Here is an 18,185-nt window from a genome sequence, read left to right as displayed (position 1 = left end):
TTACTCTGAAAATGAAAAATTTATGTAGGAGCCAAACAGTGATGCATAGGAAACAAATAGTAACTCTTTTTATTACATGTTTAACAATGATATCTGCCATACCTCCTGCTCTCAACAATTGGAATAAATCCATTATACGTAACTTGTTGGAAAAGAAGAACAGAAAAGAATGCTGCCTTATGATGGATGCATAAGAACAGAAGATAGGTGAAATTGTCTTCTCAGGGCTTGACAGTGCCAAGACAGCCAAAACTGCATAAAATCGCAAGATAGAAAAATTACCTTGGGTATAGTTTCTACAGAATTCTAGGTTTAATTTCTATACACTTCTAGGTTTCAGCTATGTCCTATAATATGCCAATTTTCTTAGCTTTTAGGAATTCTTTTTATGTTGTTGTAGATATCATTAAAATTTTTCTGCCTTTTTTGATCTGTTCAGCTTTGTACAGTGCCAAATTGTCAGAAATTTTGCATAAGGACAGGAATGTCTCTGCTTGCTCTAAGGAGCCTCCACTGTAGTTTCACTAATGGATTTGGAGTAAAGGGTCAGGAATCACAGAAATTCAGAAAGAATATCTTCTTTCCTACCTCCTCAGTGATTAGTGAGAATTTAGCACCTAGGAAAATATCCTGAGCTTTACACCAGTTTGTCTCAAAGGGGTAGCATGGCACAAAATATGGGCAGCAAAAAATTCCTGGCTATTTTGAATGGAATGTTATTTACAGGAGAATTATGCAGCTTATTGAAGGTTTTATTCTGTACTTTTGCTCTCAAATAGAACCAATACAGCAAAAGATGTAATAAGTAGTATCCTCTTGGCAGTTCTGCCTACAGCTGTCTTCATAATGCTAAACGCCACCTGATAAATCTGTGGATGATAGCACTGAATTGGGTACCAGTACTGGCAGTAGCCATAGGATGCAACAAGTGGAAGCACAAAGCACAAGCCCTAGGAAATTGGACTATGTGGTATGTGATAAATCTACTTCATATAAGAATTTTAAAATACGCATGTAACTAAGTATTTTTTGAATCAAAGCCCAGTTGTTCAGTATGGTCCAGTATTAGAGCATGTCACAGATCCAATGACTTGGTCTCCACCCAGAGCCTGAGGCAACAATGTTTGAGCACCATAACAGATAATCATTTACTTGATTCCTCCTAAAAGGTATTTGCTCCAGCTACAGTTCCATAAATTTCTGTGGATGTAAGTTACTATCACCAGTATTTCAGTCATGCATCTAAATTTTAAAAAAGTAAGCCAAACAAACAAACAGCCTATACCAACCAATGGGTATAATGTGTGTTCATTCTTTCCAGGGCCAACGGAGAGGTGGTTTTGCCTCCTGTTTCTGCAATGGCTTGATGATGGGAAGCCTACCCCATCTGAAATCTATCTTCTACATCTTGTACTGAAAGACCTCTTCCTTGAAAAAAAAGCTTTATCTACTATGCAAACCCTTATTCAGAATATTTGCTTTGATTTTTATTGAAGCATGTCCATCACCAGAATAAAATTCATTGAACTACAGACTAAGAGGCAAAATATGATAAGGAAAGCAAAGAGTAGGAATTACAGACAAAAGAAGTTTGCCCATTAGGATACTTTCTGGAAAGGATCCTATTTCTGTACCTCCTGTAAGGAGAGTTTGTTCATGAAACAGTTTTGGAATTACCATAACATAAGGATGAAATTGACTCCAAGCTTCTCATCACTGCACATCAAGAAACTTATGGGCAAAAAATAAAAGCAAAATTGTAGTCTCATTAGGAAAATATAGCATAAAGCAGTTTCAACTACAAAACTCAGATGAATATAGCTTCAGCTGAAACTTTGACATCAGTTTTAGGATCATCAAGTTTGGGTTTAAGCACAGAATGTAAAAGTACAAATTGATAATTATGAGAGACTTATAAACACAGATAGAGAGACAGGCTCTTGGTCCACCAAAAATCACATTTATCTCCTTACATTATAGTTTTTCAGCTTATTTTCATTTGTTGATTAGCTCTGCATGGTTACCTGCAAAAAAGAGAGAAAAATTGCACAAGGGAAGGAGAAGGAGAGGAAAGGAGCAGCACACTGATAAATGTGGTTTTGTGGAAGACAATAAACCTTTATTTGGAAGTCCTAGAGTAGGAAGAAATGCAATGAGTTACTGGGAAGGGAAATGTAATGACTAGTTAGAGAAGAAATTCAAAGGGTTTGTAAACACTTCAAATGCATTCCCAAGCTATTTCTGTGTAAGCTGCCTTTAACACCTCACCATGTTTTAGTTGTAGTGTCTTCCCATAACCATCCCCCCATAAAACTGCATTGTCCAACCTGATTGCACTTTGTAACTGTAAGTAATTTTTCTACAAATTTTTCAGTTTAGGGAGGATAAATCTCTCTGCTCTTTGGCACCAGAATTTTCAGCCGGGGAACATTGTGACCGTATCTTTTGACAGTCTTCACTTCTGGAGGCTGATCAGGCTCTTTTGGGATTTCTTCATGGATCATGTTTCCCTGACCTTGTTCTTGCTCCACTCCTCTGGACCTCCTCTGAAGGCCCTCAGTCAAATACTGTCTGAAGTGAGACAAAGAATGACAGCAAAAGTTTTATTAATCCTGAGTGGAAAAATGGCTTCATTGGAGGGATCATAGTTATTTAAATCATTGAATCCCTCTCTGAATCTGAGGGATATTTTAGGATCACTCATTGCAGTTCATGTAAGCAAATGCAAAGACTGAATATAGAAAGCATTTATATGCATGTATATGTTCTGTCTGATGTACAACATACAGCTGCTCTGTTTTATGTCTGAACTAAAGGGAGAAAACATAACAGTTCTATTTCCAGCAGGCAAAATGACACAGTGGGATTTTTTACCTGACAAATAGGAATTTACTGAAAAAAATTTTATCAAATTTTAAAAAATCTAATTAATTTTACCAACACAAAAACTCAGTATATTTGCATGAACTTTTCCAAATCTGAATAGCACTACTAGTCCATAAAACCAGCTCAGCAGTTCAATGGAGACCAGTTTAGGACTGAAAGTAGATGTAAAGCAGCAGAGTCCTCTATCACTGCTGCCTGTTAACCTTTCCGTCTGCTTTCTTTTGTTATCTGTTTATTATTTAGATCACCTGTACAGTCTTTCCTGTGGATTTCTGAAAAGTTTTTGTGATTTCTGCCTCCTTAGAGAGTTGTTGCACCATGATTTTTCCTCACATGTTATGATCCACTCAACTTCTATAAAGTTATTATTTCGTCAAATTTTCTGGTTTGCCAATTTCTAGGAAAAGCAAAACATGAAAATCTTTCCTAAGCTGATTGCCTATCCTTTGTGTGCAGAGGTGAGGTCGTGGAGGAGGGGAAGACTGCAGAGGTCAGGGAAGTGCCACATAACTGTTGTCACTTCATATATCAAACTGCATTCATTTTAGTATAGTAATATTGTCACTGTCATCCATTAGAGAGTGGAAATTTAAAATTAAAGCACAAAAACTAATGTTGGTCCAAATCACTTTGAAATAAAGCTTTCTTGAACTGAGCACAGTTCTAGCAGTACAGTTGTCCCTGCTTAACTCACTTTAGAAGGTATTGAGTCCAGTTAAAATACTTTCACCTAAATTCAAATTAAGGTTCTCACTGCTGGAGAACTTGGAAGTGTGTATCCATTCCACATCAGGATAGTACTCAATTATAAGTATATGCTTGAGTCTGAGTTTGCAGTGCTTTGTCAATAGGGTGGTTAACTCATGCAGGTGTTTGAACTGAGGCTCAGTCCTTGCCTTTTGCTTCACAAAATAATAATGTGAAAATTTAGATGCTAAAACAAAGCCCATGGAGTTTTCATAGCAATTTTTCTCTTGACATCTCTGCCTTGATAATCCTTTATGCATCAAAATATTGTCCTCAAAAGGTGGAAAGATAGTGACAACTGATAATTTTTCCAAATGTCAATTTTCTTATTTCCAATATACATGTGCTATCATTCCAGCTACTATCAAATCTGATGTTTTCCATTGCGATAGCATTAAGTGCTAAAAGTGGGAATAGTTAAAGGAAGCACTCTCTGTTTCCATAAAAAAAGTTATAGAAAGTTCCAAAGGGCAGATATAATCAATGAGGTCTTTGAGGGACTGCTGTTAGAAAACAGTGAGGTCTGTGGCTTCTATTGAAGTTGAACTCACAGTATTGTAATATATTATATTTTTTTAACATCCTCTGAGATTCGGGAGAAGTTTTCCGAATATTAAATTGAAAATTATTTCCCAGAGACTGGAAAACAAAGTAGTATGCTTGTTCCCACTATCAAATGAGGATTTTTCTCTATTCATCGTGTGTATATCTGATATGTGAGGATGTGTCTGAACATGACCCATAAAATTCTGGGTCTTTTAAGAAAAAGCTTTATTAGCCAAAGAAACTTGATCTCCTGAAGGATTATTATCTCCTTTTTCTTTGGGTTTTCCTGCCCCCTTATTCTTAGCTGACATGAAGAAAAAAAAATGTATATTTTACTTAATAGTCAAAAAGAGAGGAAAAAGGTTTAAAATGTTCTTGTGGATCAGCTTTGCTGTTCATCTCCAGTGGGTAAGTTCTTCCACACTCACGGACTAATTATTCCTGCAACTTCCAGCCCTTAGCTTGATGTCCGTCTCTCCTAATGACTGAGATCTCAATGTACAATCCAAGCTTGATTGATCCTTGGCTTCCTTCGCCATTAACCCATTCAGTTTCATGAAGTGGTGGTGGCTTTGAAATGTGTACCACTGATCTTCAGGGATATGGGAGAGCTCAGTAAACTCAATGCACTTGACAGCCTATTCTAATCAAAAAGTTGAAACCAAGTCCTGTCAATGAATTGAAATGACTGTGAATTGCTAACAATATATAAATAAATAGACATATGAATAACTGATATGTTCTGGCCCTACAGTAAAACATTGTCCTGCCTTAATTTATTTACACCCTACTTTTCAGGTTTCTCTTGATGAACAGACAGAAATTAAAAGCAATTGTTGGCAGAAGAGAAAATAAAAAATTACTTTGAGCGCCTTAAAACACAGAAGCTTGAAATTTTTTATCTGCAAGGTGTGGCTGGTACTTATGCAGTGCTTAATCCAGTCAAAATAAGATGATCTCCTGAAAGTTTATTATCACTAAATGTTCTTTAAGGGCATGAGGTTTATTACATTAAGAGGCAGAAGAGGTGGACATTAAATGAGGTATACAATCTCCTGAGTCTCTGGAGTTGAAGGGAAATACCCTCATCCCATCAGCCACCACCAGCAAAATACACCCACACAGAAAAAGAGGCTTTTTCTTCTTGAGGTAAATACAAATGAAGTTTTGTCTTCATTGTTCAAAATTTGTGGGATTTTATATCTAAAAGCTAGACAAGCTCAATACCTGACTGAAATAACCTTAGAGAAGGTTACATATTGAGGGATGAATTCAGGATGCTCTGTGAAAGTACATCTGTTTTATATGAGACACACAATCTGTCTCATTCCAACCTGCATTTCTGGGTCACTTGAGACATTTAAACTGCACTTATAATTAACAGCTATTTTTAAACAAGGGAAAAATAGAGCACTGGTAAGGTACAAAAGCATTAAAATTGCCCCAGTTTTGCTTTTCAATAGGACACAGTACTGCAATATGCTTCAAGATCAAAGAGAGCTCAGAAAAAAGAGACAGGCTGATCAGTGGGGATAAATTGTTCCCATTATGATGGTATAAGAATAGGGTTCTTTCAATTGAAACAATTTAATAACCACATTCATTACATTCGTGTCCACTTGGTTTTATCTGAACAGTTTTTGCATAACTGGGGAGCAAGTTCAATTGAGCTTATTCTCTAGAAATTAAGATGTGCAGGATTTGACATTCAGAAATTAAGCACTAATAGTCAGAAAAGCAGTTGTCTTGAGATTCCCCCTGGATATAGCTGGATCTGCCTACCACTAATTATGTCAAATGCAAATGTATTATCTAAAAGACACACCAAAAAATTTAATTAGCTCATTTCCAGACAGCTAAGGTTATACTAGAGCAATGACAGCTATCAGAGCACAATCTTTTCCATGTTTATATCACCACTTTTCATAAACACAGAAGATGGACAAGTGCAAAATTGCTGTTTGTAAATTTTTTTTTTCCCACCATCAACAGCAGAAGCAGTTTTAAGGACGAGAGTTTTACAATCCTAAGCAAAGCTACAGAGCAGTATCTCCACAGTGACATTTTCAGCTACATTTTTATAAGAAAGAAGAGACTCATTGATAAATTTCCCTCTTCCTCTAGTGTATTGACTTAGCAGCAGACACGTATGTTTCAGTAAGAAGAATAATTCCCCAGCAGACACTGTGGTGGAGGAAGTTTGAATTTGCCAGTTCTCAGCTGCATGGTGTTGTGCGAAGCGTGGGGTGAAGTGCTGTGTGACTTGAAATATGGTGTGGATGTTAAGGACAAATCTGCACAAAAGCTCCTGAGAAGAACCAAATCCAGAGATTGCAAACCATTTATAAAGCCCACCATACTGATTTCTGCCTGCTAGTCTTCCTGGTGAAAGGAACATAGGCAGGAGCATTTAAAAGACATTTCCCAGTGCACATGGGATCCTTCCTTGTTTTCTTGTCACTGCCAAACCAGAAAAGAGTAAAGGACTGTTGAAGCATTCATTGAGTGGCAACTGCATAATAGCAACATTTCTTCCCCTTCCCTCTGCCCCCTTCCTTTTTTCAGAAGACAAAGTGCAAAAACTGTGAAGTCATTCTTGCCTCAGTGAAAGTTTTTTAATGGATGGCTTTTCTAGAAGCAACAATTCTTCTCCTACTTAGCTATTTCCCAAAATGGCATTGGCAGTATAAAGCCATACATGGATCTAATATTGAGGAAAGGGTATAGACTTGTATAAATCACTGGAAAGATAAATATGCCATATAGATCAATAAATAAAACCTAGTTCCAAAAAAAATCAAGCTCCAGCATTCCAGACCAATTAAGATGTTATTTACTGCTTACATGATTGCTAGTTTGATGTTCTCCTTATTCATTTTTACACTATAGGCATTTGTTTTGTTAAAAGATATATAACCGATTTGTAAATAGAAAATTATATAAATAGATTTTATGTCTCATAAAACTGTTAATCCATGCTCCATATTAAATATATGCTGTAGTATTTTTTTGTACTTAGACAAAGCTCTAAAATAATTAAAATAAAGTATGCTGGCTTTATTTTTCAGTAAGTAATTTCCTAGCATAGAGCTCAAATAACAGTGCAACTGCAGCACGAAATGTGGTTATAATAGCCTGAACCACGTTTCCTGAAACTAAAACATGGGAGATAATAGTGTGAAGGTACAAATTAAATGCAAATAAAACAGATTTGCCATTGTTGCTAATCCCTGGATTAGATTACAGTGAGAAAATTAGCTGTAATATTTAACTTCTTTGTATTGTAATCATTGACATATTATCAGTTCCATTTTCAGAGTTTGTATAGGAATTGTTTTACAGGACTTTGAGAAAGCCACACATTCACTTTTTACACCCTGAGTGGACCTATTTTGTGGTAAACAATATTTAACAATATCTAGCATTTAACACAGATACAATTAGAAAGCCAGCTGTGATTTTTAAAAAGGGTTACTTCAGTAATCAATACACATTTGGTTGCTACCCCTTGACTTTTTAGATGTATACTATCTTCTGCACTTTCTTAAGTTGAACAATAGATACACTAGTGAAACTGCCATTTTAAAATTAATTTATCATTTTATGAACTTAATAAGAGCACATATGTAAAAATCTAGCAAAATTTAATATATTAATCAAGGTTTTAAATTTGTATAAAGACAATATATTTATTTAAGAGTCTACATGAAGCATTCATATAATTTTAATGAAATAAATGTAAAGTGAGTCAGGCAAATGGATACATACTTTATACATAGGCAGCACTACAGTATTTGTGTAAAACATCAAGATGTTTAAGAAAGATAGTCCTATTTCTTTGAGAGGTCATTTAGAAAAACTTGCATTAATAAGTACTTACAGCATCACAGAACCATGTGGTGTGATAAATTAGTAGCATAATCTTGCATTTGTGAGTAGTTCAATGTACAGCTGTAATATATACCCAAGACAATTGGGCAGATCACTTTTAAGACAGCCCTGTGTCACAGATCTATGTACTACCATTTAAAGGGGCAATTTTTTCCTTATTTTTGAAAGGCCTAATTTTTGGCCTTTCAAATGAAATTACACCAAAAAATAAAAAAGCATAATACAAGTTGCTTACACTTGTTTTAACAGAACAAATCACTATTTGATTTTGTCTGGTTCTTGGCGTTTTCCTGACATTTTTTGTTGTGGTTACCTCTGTGAAGTACCTATCTATGAAATGTTGAAACCTGAATTTGACCTTTTGCTCAAGCTCTAACACATAGATTCAGTTCACATGTTAGTAGGCCACAGGTGAATCTTCCAAACACACATTTTGCCTTCAGCTGAACTAGTGCCAAAGCACATGAAGTACTGCAAGAACATGTTAGAGTGAAGACAAAACACTTACAAGTGATTTGCAGGAAATCTTTCTACTCCCCTTTTCTCTGCCCTATCTGGGAACACTAAATATCATAGGTAATTAGGAGGCTACTAAATTACCCATTTTCATATTTCCACTGACATAGAAGAAGGAATTTGGTCCAAAACCTCTGAAGTCAGTATGTGCCTGCCTCAGTGTGATCAGAGCACTTGAGACATCTGTCTCAGTTCATCTGATTATTTAGTGTGAACTTCTGTAACTGGGCAGTGAGTAGTAGATCCTAGAGCCCTTGTGCTTCCTGTTGACACTCCTCCTTCTTCAGGAGCACAGGAATAGATACCTTCCCAGTTTTAGATTAGGTCCCAGAGAACAGAATTTGTCAATGAGCAATATAACAATGTGACTATGATTATAGGCTTTGACTGACTATAAGATGGGAGCAATGTCAAGTAAGTGTACACCGTCTCTTCTTACTTTGAAGATATTGTGGATTTCACAATGCAAAACTATCTCTTTGAAGTGCAAGACTTTGAGTTTTGCAATTCATCTGAATAGAGCAGCTAACACTGTCATCTGAGGTATGTAGGTGACGTACGGAATGATAAATAAAAGCTACTCCTGAAATATCAAGAACTAGCATTCTGGGACATTAAAGTTATTATTTGTTGCTGAAGTGATTGCTAGCTAAGGCGTCTGACTTGCAAACCTACTGCAAACCTTCCCAAGAAAATCACTGTATCAGTCATGCCATTGTAATTCATATGAAGAAAATTCCCCACAGAGATATGAAAGCATGTGAATCCTGCACTCAGTGAAAGCAGAAATACTGGTTTAGTTGAAGAATATGGCTGTATCCAAACAAACAGGGTGTTTCATTCCCTGAGGAAATGTATCTCAGCAGTCTCAATGCCAGCTGAGGTGACAAAGGCTTTGGTCTAGCCCAGAAATGTGTGGCTCAATCTCCTTGTCAGTGTGCTGTCAAAAACTTCTCACACACCAGGATGATTTTGATGACAGAAATCTATTAAAGCATGACTTTTAATCCTCAATTTTGCTCCTCCACCCAATTCCATTTCTGACAGTTCTTGCAGGGCTGACCCCACCCCAGGACTGCCCCATGGATGTCCAATCCACTGGCAAATCACCCAAAAGCAGTTGATGGCAGAGGGTTTGTACTAGGCATCATTGCATCTCAGAGAAGTTTCCCTAACATTTGTCTGCACATTTTGTCTTAACTGAGGTGTTGATCTTTTCCCAAGTTCCAGCTTCCAGGTTCTCAAGGTAGACGCCAGTGCTGCTGCTGCTTCTTTTTCTTCTTTTTCTTTTTCTTTTTTTCTTTTTCTTCTTTTTCTTCTTTCTTCTACTCACCCACCTCTTCACTGTGTAATGTAGAATCCACTGTGCTTTTTTTTGGTATTTTTATAAGGTGTTTTCAAAAGGCTCCAACAGCCTGTTGTGGTAGGTTGTGTTCATGAACTTTTTTTTATTGAGTGGCAATCACACATAATTTCTGCTGTCTGTGATTGGTGCAACTGGTTACAGAAGTATGGGGAGTGATGTATCCTTTTATCCCATCCTTTTAAAAGTAAGCAGATCACCATGCCTCTGAAGTAGCAAGATTCTTTGTGAATTCAAGCTTAATCTTGCATTTTACAGCAACTGATAGCATGAGGCTGAAACTAGTCTTTTTGTTGGGTTGTGCTTGACTTGGCTAAAGAGAGGAAGAGAAAGTAAAGGGACCATGGGCAAAATGACTGATGTTGAAATTATTCAGAAACAAAATGGGAGAATACCTGGCAATTGACATTGATATTAATAAGTCAATAGGATAGGAAAGAACCTGCCACATGTGTCATTTGAATATACCTGACCACTGTTGAGATATGGTGCAGAGTTTCTTGGTCTGCTGTTAGATTCACAATCCCTTCCATTCCCTTAGAAAATCAGCTGCAACTAACTAATGAGTTCAAACTTACTTGGATATGTGCATAATCTTTCCATGGCCAAAAAAAGCTCTGTTTATTGGAAGCCAGGGTAAAAAAGAAAAAAGGCTAGTCTTGCTGTAATGTCTTAATTTTTATATGCATCTGTGGAAGTAATAGAGGTAGGCTGCTTGTCCAGCTTTTACAGAGATTATTATATCAATCAGACTTAAATACACAGGCTGGAGAGCCTGTGTTAAAAGTCTGTGAATTAAATTTTGGACTCATGGCAAATAACAGTATCATCATGTTCCAAAAGGTCAGGGAAATCCAGCCTAAGTCATTTGACATTATATAAAATACTAGCTGAAAGAAAACATTTTAATTTTTATGCAATTTTTCCACTTTTTCTTCATCATGTTTTACTTCTCCCTATCAAAGGTCAGAATTATTTAAAACAAAGCTTGTTGATATTATTAGTCATGGTACCACACTGATGTGGGCTTGCATCTCATTATCCTGATATATGGCTCTGCTTAATATGAGGGAATTCAGCGTTTAGATTGTCACCAACTTAGGGACAGAAACTGTGAATATAAATGTCTTCTTCACTTCACTTCAGCTTTGTTGCATGTGTTCAGATTTAAATTATTTCTCCATGATATTTACATTTTAAAATAATTTGAAGACTTGTCTACCTAAGCCTAAATTATGCTATCTCAATAATTACGCTTGCCATTAACATTATTCTTTTGATTCAGTCATGGTGTTGCAAAACATTCACAAGCCTTCTCTGAAGGGGAAAAGGCTTAACAAGGACAACAGTTTCCCCAGAGAGGTAGAACACATTTACACAGCTTTCTACTGACCTTGCTCCCTGATTAACCATGCCTCTTTATTATGAAAGTGTTTTTCTGGGAATAGAAAAGAAAACAGCTAGCCCAGCAGTGCAGAGGAATATGGACCAAAAGACTGGCTGCTCCTATAGATACAGAATTAAAATAATAATATTCTCTCCTATTTTAGAGCTTTGAGATGTCCAAACTTCAGTAGACTTCAGTGTGGGCTGAAGGATAGCCAAGCTAGTTCTCAGTAAAATAATTCATGAACCAGGTGCTTCCTACCCATAGCTCATATGTAGGGACTTTACCCAACACAGGCATGCAGGAAGGAATAGTCAAATGTTGTCTGCATCCCAGCTTAGACCCTTTCAAGCCTGTCTATCTCCAAGACCTATTAGAGTGTCCTGTAAATTAGATGTGCATGTTACTTGCAGGGGCAAAACAAGTCCTTTTAGAAAAGATAAAAATGAAACAACTCCTGGGCAAAAAGTTGAACCTGTATGAACAAATGAAAAATCAGTGGAGCAAGCATCAAGTTTTTGGTCACACAAAAAATCAGTTACAGACTTTTCATTTGTAACAAATAAATCTATCATACCTAAAACTCATATTATTTTTTTCTTTTTATTGTTATTTTACCTAGATGTTTCCCCAAAAGTGAAAGACCCTCACTCCAGAACAAAAAATCTCTGTGCATGGTCAAAAAATATTTGCTTCCATTTTGGTCAACATTATCTATAATCAGGTCACAAAGAAATCCTGCTGCCATACTAGTTAAACTCATGGGAAATACATTACAGTAATTAACTGTGCTAAAATATGTGACTGCAGTCAAGCCACCTCCTGTCCACTTAAGAGTTTGCCTCTTACACATCTCCTCAGCACACAGCAGAAGAGGTCTTACCCATTCTTTTTTTCATTTCAGGCCTCCTGCTCTTGCCTTTGATTGATAATACAGCTCTGAATTTCCTATCAAAACTCTTTTCAGGCCAAGAACCAGAAGGAAGTGGGATTTGTAAAGAGAAGTCACATCCTATAAACATGGGAGGACTGTGAAGAGTTTCCTAATGGCCTGTTTCTGCCTCTTTCCAGCAGACCTTTAGTGCTTCTGCTGCAGCATCTACTGGATGACCATGCAGAAAGCTAACAACTAAGCATGAATGTATACAATTGTAACATGTCACTAGAATTAAGTTCAGCTCACTCTTTTGTTCCTTCAGTTGCTTTGCCTGTATGATCAGTCTTAAAAAATTCACTTCTGCTCTGTTTCTCCTTTGTTTTCTCTCTAGAACTGGATTCAATTTTTTTTTTTTTTTTTTTTTTTTTTTTTTGTACATTGAGTGGTTTCAAAGTTTCACCATCCAAAATTTTTAGTACCTGGAAAGCTGATGGCTTTCATCTCTCTGTACCTTTCAGTAGTACAACCACTCATACTAATTTACATTTTTTAAATGTAGTTAAGTTTTCCACTGATTCTAACATAAATTTGAGCATATTTTTAAAACTCTCTCCTTTTTCTCCTGCTTTATGTGTTTTGATATACCAAGGCATTAAGCAGAGTGCTAAGGAGCATGACACCACTCCAATAAAGATTTCAGTCATAAAAAAGCCCGCTGCTTTAGCCAGCTCTGCCAGTGATTGTTTAAAACTTAATATGTACAGACAGTGCCCAAATGTTTGACATCTTACAAAACTGAGCTGTAGCTCAGCTGCTAGGAAAGCATCCATTATCTCACTTAGTATAGTTGATCAATCATAGGTTTGCCAGTCTGGAAGTCACACTACATGCATTTCTGTCTCAGTAGATTCTGAGAGGCTGCTTCTTTGGCACTACTTCTGTAGTACTGCCTACAGTAATTGTGAAAAGCTTATACCTTCAGGAAAGGTTATACCTTTTCTCTGAGAGGGCACCAAGACCACAAATTATTGTCTAGGTGTCATGTGCATGAAAGTTACTGAGTATCTGTTGAAAGATCTCAAGGTGTGATGGTGTTAGTCTCTCTGTCTTAGAATGAGTGTAAAAACTCTGAAGAGTCAAGTCAGTTTTTTTTTGGCTGACGCATAATACTGAGGCTTTTAGTGGAACTAGATACAACTGATCCCAGAATCACAGAATATATTGAGTTGCAAGGGACCATCAGGATCATCAAGTCCAACTTGTGGCCCTGCACAAGACCATCCCCAAGTGTCACACCATATGCCCAAAAGGATTGTCCTTCTTGAACTTTGTGAGGCCACTTGAACTCTGTCAGGCTTAGTGCTGTGAACACTTCCCTGAGGACCCTGTTCCAGTCCCCAGTCACCTTCTGGGTGAAGAACCTTTTTCTGATATCCAACTTAAACCTCCTCTGACACAACTTCGGGCCATTTCCTGGGTCCTGCCCCAGGTCATCATAGAGAAGAGATCAGTGCCTGCCGTTCCTCTTCCCCTCACGCAGTTGTAGACCAAGATAAGATCTCCCCTCAGTCTCTTCTCCAGGCTGAACAGACACAGTGACCTCAGCTGCTCCTCATACAGTTTCTCCTCAAAACCCTTTACCATTTTTGTTGTCCTGCTGAAGAAATAACACCGGGTAAAACCTTGCATATGTGTTGCCTCTGTCTGTGTGCATATTGTATATGTACACCTGCATACTGTGCCTACTGTATCTGTAATTGTACCACAATATAATTTTTCTCTTACCACTGCTCATTCTAGGCAGGAATGGTGACTAATTTACATCATAAACACGGGGTTTTCTCCATTAGGTAGTTTAAGACACTGAGATTGACTCACGTAAATGCTACAGTGTTTCTACCATTGTGAACTCCAGGTATTAGTAGTTCTGGATCATTAGTTGCTACAGTTAAAAGGTATCTATTAATTAAGTTAAAATTCATAAATTTCTCCTTTTCAGAGCAGTTCAGAACTAATTTTATTATTATGATCTCTTTTGAGCAATTTAAGACTTATTTTCAATATAGTATTTTGTAGGTGCCACTGGATAAGAAAGTTGTTAAGTATAAGAAAAATGTGCTACAAGACAAATGCAAATCTGCATAAGCCGCATTGTGATTTAACCCTTTTAGAGCTGATAATAACATAAAGGGCTTGAGTCTTTTTTCTTGCTGTGCAAATGTATATAGATTCTACACAGACTGAACCCCTCAGTTATACTACAGCCTTGACAAAAATGCATTCAGTTAATCTACACAATGTAGAACCATCACCTCATAAAAGTATTCACTTCTTTAAAAACTAGAGGGAAAATAAATATAGTGAAGTAAAATTGTTGAGTAGAGGAATCTATCTGGACATTTCACAAAACATTTCATTATGCTGATAATTCCCAGAAGTGCTCTCAAGAGTGCTTTAAGCTGAGGATTACTGCACTGGATCTGATGGACTTTTTTTGTAGCCCCTTTAAAAGGCAGTGAACCGTTTTTCTATTTTATTTAAATAATGCCCCTTAAAATGGATTTTTAGAGGTATAATAACTCCTTAAGAGTCAGTTATGCTAAACAGTTTCTCTTGATAGAAATGTTGTAAAACTCGTTAACTGCACAATTTCAGATGCTGGCTTGGTGAGCACTAACTGACATGTGAATGGCCAGAGTTTGTAAAATAAATTGAAATAGTTGTTGTATCACACAGCTAGCAATGCACAAGCTGTAAGCCACAAGGGGCTCAAACCTGACAGAAAATTACTTCAAGATGAATGAAAAGTGCTTGTTTCTCTTTATTAGTTTTCAGAGAACAATGAAGATGTTGAATTGTTTACAGAAAGGTTGATTAAATGTAGTCAGTAAGGCCATGTCCCTGTTGCTAACTGTTAGCCTTCCCAGCATCCAGCCTCTTACCTCCACCTCATGCATCTCCTTATAGACTGTTATGGTCACACATCTGTGTGTGAAATGTGCTCATTTTGACATTCCTTTGCTGCTCTGAGCTGTTGAGGCCTTTGTTAGGTAAAACACTGTTGTCAAGCCTAACAAGCAGCTCATGCAATTTGCTGGACACTGCCACAGAGAATAGCCTTGCTATGAATTGCTTCAGCATCTAACAATGCTTGGTTCAATATGAAATACATATGCATTTCTTTTCTTTGTTCAGCCCTGAAACTTTCAATATTTTGAAGAAATATATATTTTGCATTTTAAAAAAATCTGAAATGGGTTTAACATCACAGCACACTGTTTGTTTTATTCTTTCATTGTATTACGATGGAAGGGGGGAAAAGTGACTAGTTATCCTTTTCTGAGCTAAATTCACTTTCTATGTGGTACTAAGGGCACAAAGGGGAAAAGCATCATGCCACAGTATATTCTAGCAGATTATCTGGTCTGCTTTCAAAGCAATTCAAATTAAGACCACTTTAGGAGAAGTGGTATTTGCACAAGATGGCAACAGAAAATGTCCCTTTGAGGCAGTGACTTTAAAAACAACTTAAAGATCAGGTTCATTTAGCAGCAATCAAGACAGTAAAAAAACACTGTGAATATTACTATGGCTGTTGGACAAAATTGTCTTCCTTTTTTTTCCCCTTTCCACCCTATTCCATAGCCTTCATCCCTTCCCCCTCTTCCCCAGAAGAAAAATCAACCACTACTGTGCAAGTGTTTGAATGCTATTTGTGGCAATCTGTCACTTTGCATAGTGTTCCACTCTGATGTGAAAGCAGGATTTTCTTTTTATTCTATCTGTAGAACATGCTTTTCCAGGCTTATTATGCGTATAAACAATAGTGTATGTAATTACCTTTCTGGAGTAGCAATTATTTCTCAGCATAAAAGCTGAAGATAAGGCAATCCATCCTGCTACCCCCCACATCCAAATAAAGGATATCCTAAATATCAAACAAACAAAAATAAAATCATTTTGGGATGAAATCAAAGCTCCTTATGTCAGCCTGGGAAGGGACAGATACTATCACTGCGGCCTCTAAATGTCAGCATGATCTTTTTTTTTCCAGGCAGTAATTGCTTTACATTTTGTTTCAGATTGAGTCATTTCAACCTTTGCCTAGAAGCCAGTTTTTGCACCCCACCTCCTTATACTGAAAACTTTTGCACTTTTGCTAGGGCGGATTTCCTTGGCAATCCTGTGGGTAAGAAAATACCATACCTATCATGTCAAAGCTGTTGGAGGGTGCAAAATGCTGACTTTCTTGTCTTGCTTCAAGCTATGGGAGGTTATGCAGGGTGGTAGGTTGAGAGGGTGAGGGATGAAGAACTTTTCTTTCCTTTTCTCCATTGTGTGTCCATCTTGCAGTGTATGGTTGCAGTCCTCAGTCTTACCTTCAGCTGGGTGTCTGTGTCACCATATCTGACAATTTAACTTACCTCAAGGTTTCCACTATTGCAATAAAACAAGGGTGATACTACCAAGATACATGATTAAGTTTGTGATAAAAGCTCAGGCCAGACTACTAAATCCCCTTGAATGCATTGAGCAAGGATGCTCCCATTCCTAGTTTTCTGTTCAGAGACACTGTGACGCTTCTTGCTTCCTCCAATGAGAGCCATGCATGAGTAGAGCTGGCAAATGCAGCACTGCCCCATCAGCAGCTAGGAGCTGCTCCTCATGTAATTCAGTCATACAGCAAAATATCAGCACAAATACTGCCCACCTATATGTTACAAAAACCAGCCTAAACTACCTTTTATATCTGGAGAAGTGGAGGGTATGATACCAGTGCTACAATGAAAGTCACACAGCAGCATGTGTCTCTTCCTCTTTTTTGATGCAAATCAAATATGCAAAATTCAAAATGAGTTCATCAGCAACAACATATGTTTATATTTAATAAAATTGTGTCTTGTGTCCTTTCTCAGTTAAGTTTAAGGGAGGACTTTTTGAGTCTTTAATACACACAATGCTCAGAAATTAGGGCCAAACTGAAGTGGATTTGTGTAAGTTTCTTTTGTGCCTGATAATGTTGTTGTCAGTGTGCCTAACAAGGTATTCCTAATGTAAACACTACTAAATGAAAGGTGTTTTAATGATTAGTCCTTCATTCTCTTCAACCATATGCACTGGGAGCTTGGCTGTGTGAGTGCTCTTTGTGTGGTTACATGCTTCTGCAGATTAAAGAATGAAGGGAGGATAGGGCCAAGAAGAAGCATACACAAAACATAAATTCAAAACATGGTTAGTGTCCACCTGCTTATGTCCTATATACAAACCTTCTTATTACTCACAAAGGTGTTAACTGGCACACACCCTAGTTTTCTATATATCAGGCACAAAAGACTGCACAGAAAGAAGGAAGTAGATGAATAGGTTAAAAATTTCCTTTCTTTCCAGCCTCCACTTCCTTTGCTGAAAGGACAGTGAGAATCAAACATACATAGTTACACACATTCTTCAGCCCAGGGACAGCACCAGCATATCAATTTAATTGAATGATGTAAGCAGCTTTCCCAAATTTGTATCTGCTGGTGATGTCAACAGAGGGAAACAGGAATTAGAAATTGTCATTTGATTTTGTCAGTCTGGTAGTGGATATAAGGGAAATAAAAATCTCCTGCAAAATGGAAATCAGCTTTGCAGAGGAACACAATCACATCTTTAAAACTTTTTTTTTTTTTTTTTTGCAATAGATGTGAACAGAAATAACAAGAACCAAACCAGAGGAAATACTAATTATACCACCAGGATCTGTGTCTAACTCTCTTGCTTGTGAGTTTGAGTAGGTGGTTTTGGAGTTGCCCCAAGTGCTGATTCCATCATTGCTTTGACTGTTAATAAGTTTTCTCCACAAGGAAACATTTTCCCTTAAAGAAAGTTCTGAGGGCCATGTTCACGTTTGCATCTGTGCAAATATTTTGATAAGGTATGAGCTAAGATGTGTTAATTGAAAGGAGAAAAGAGTGTACTGTGAAATGATG

This window comes from Anomalospiza imberbis, chromosome Z (assembly GCF_031753505.1).
Source record: "Anomalospiza imberbis isolate Cuckoo-Finch-1a 21T00152 chromosome Z, ASM3175350v1, whole genome shotgun sequence".
Classification (NCBI taxonomy): domain Eukaryota; kingdom Metazoa; phylum Chordata; class Aves; order Passeriformes; family Viduidae; genus Anomalospiza; species Anomalospiza imberbis.
This window is presented reverse-complemented; position numbering follows the sequence as displayed.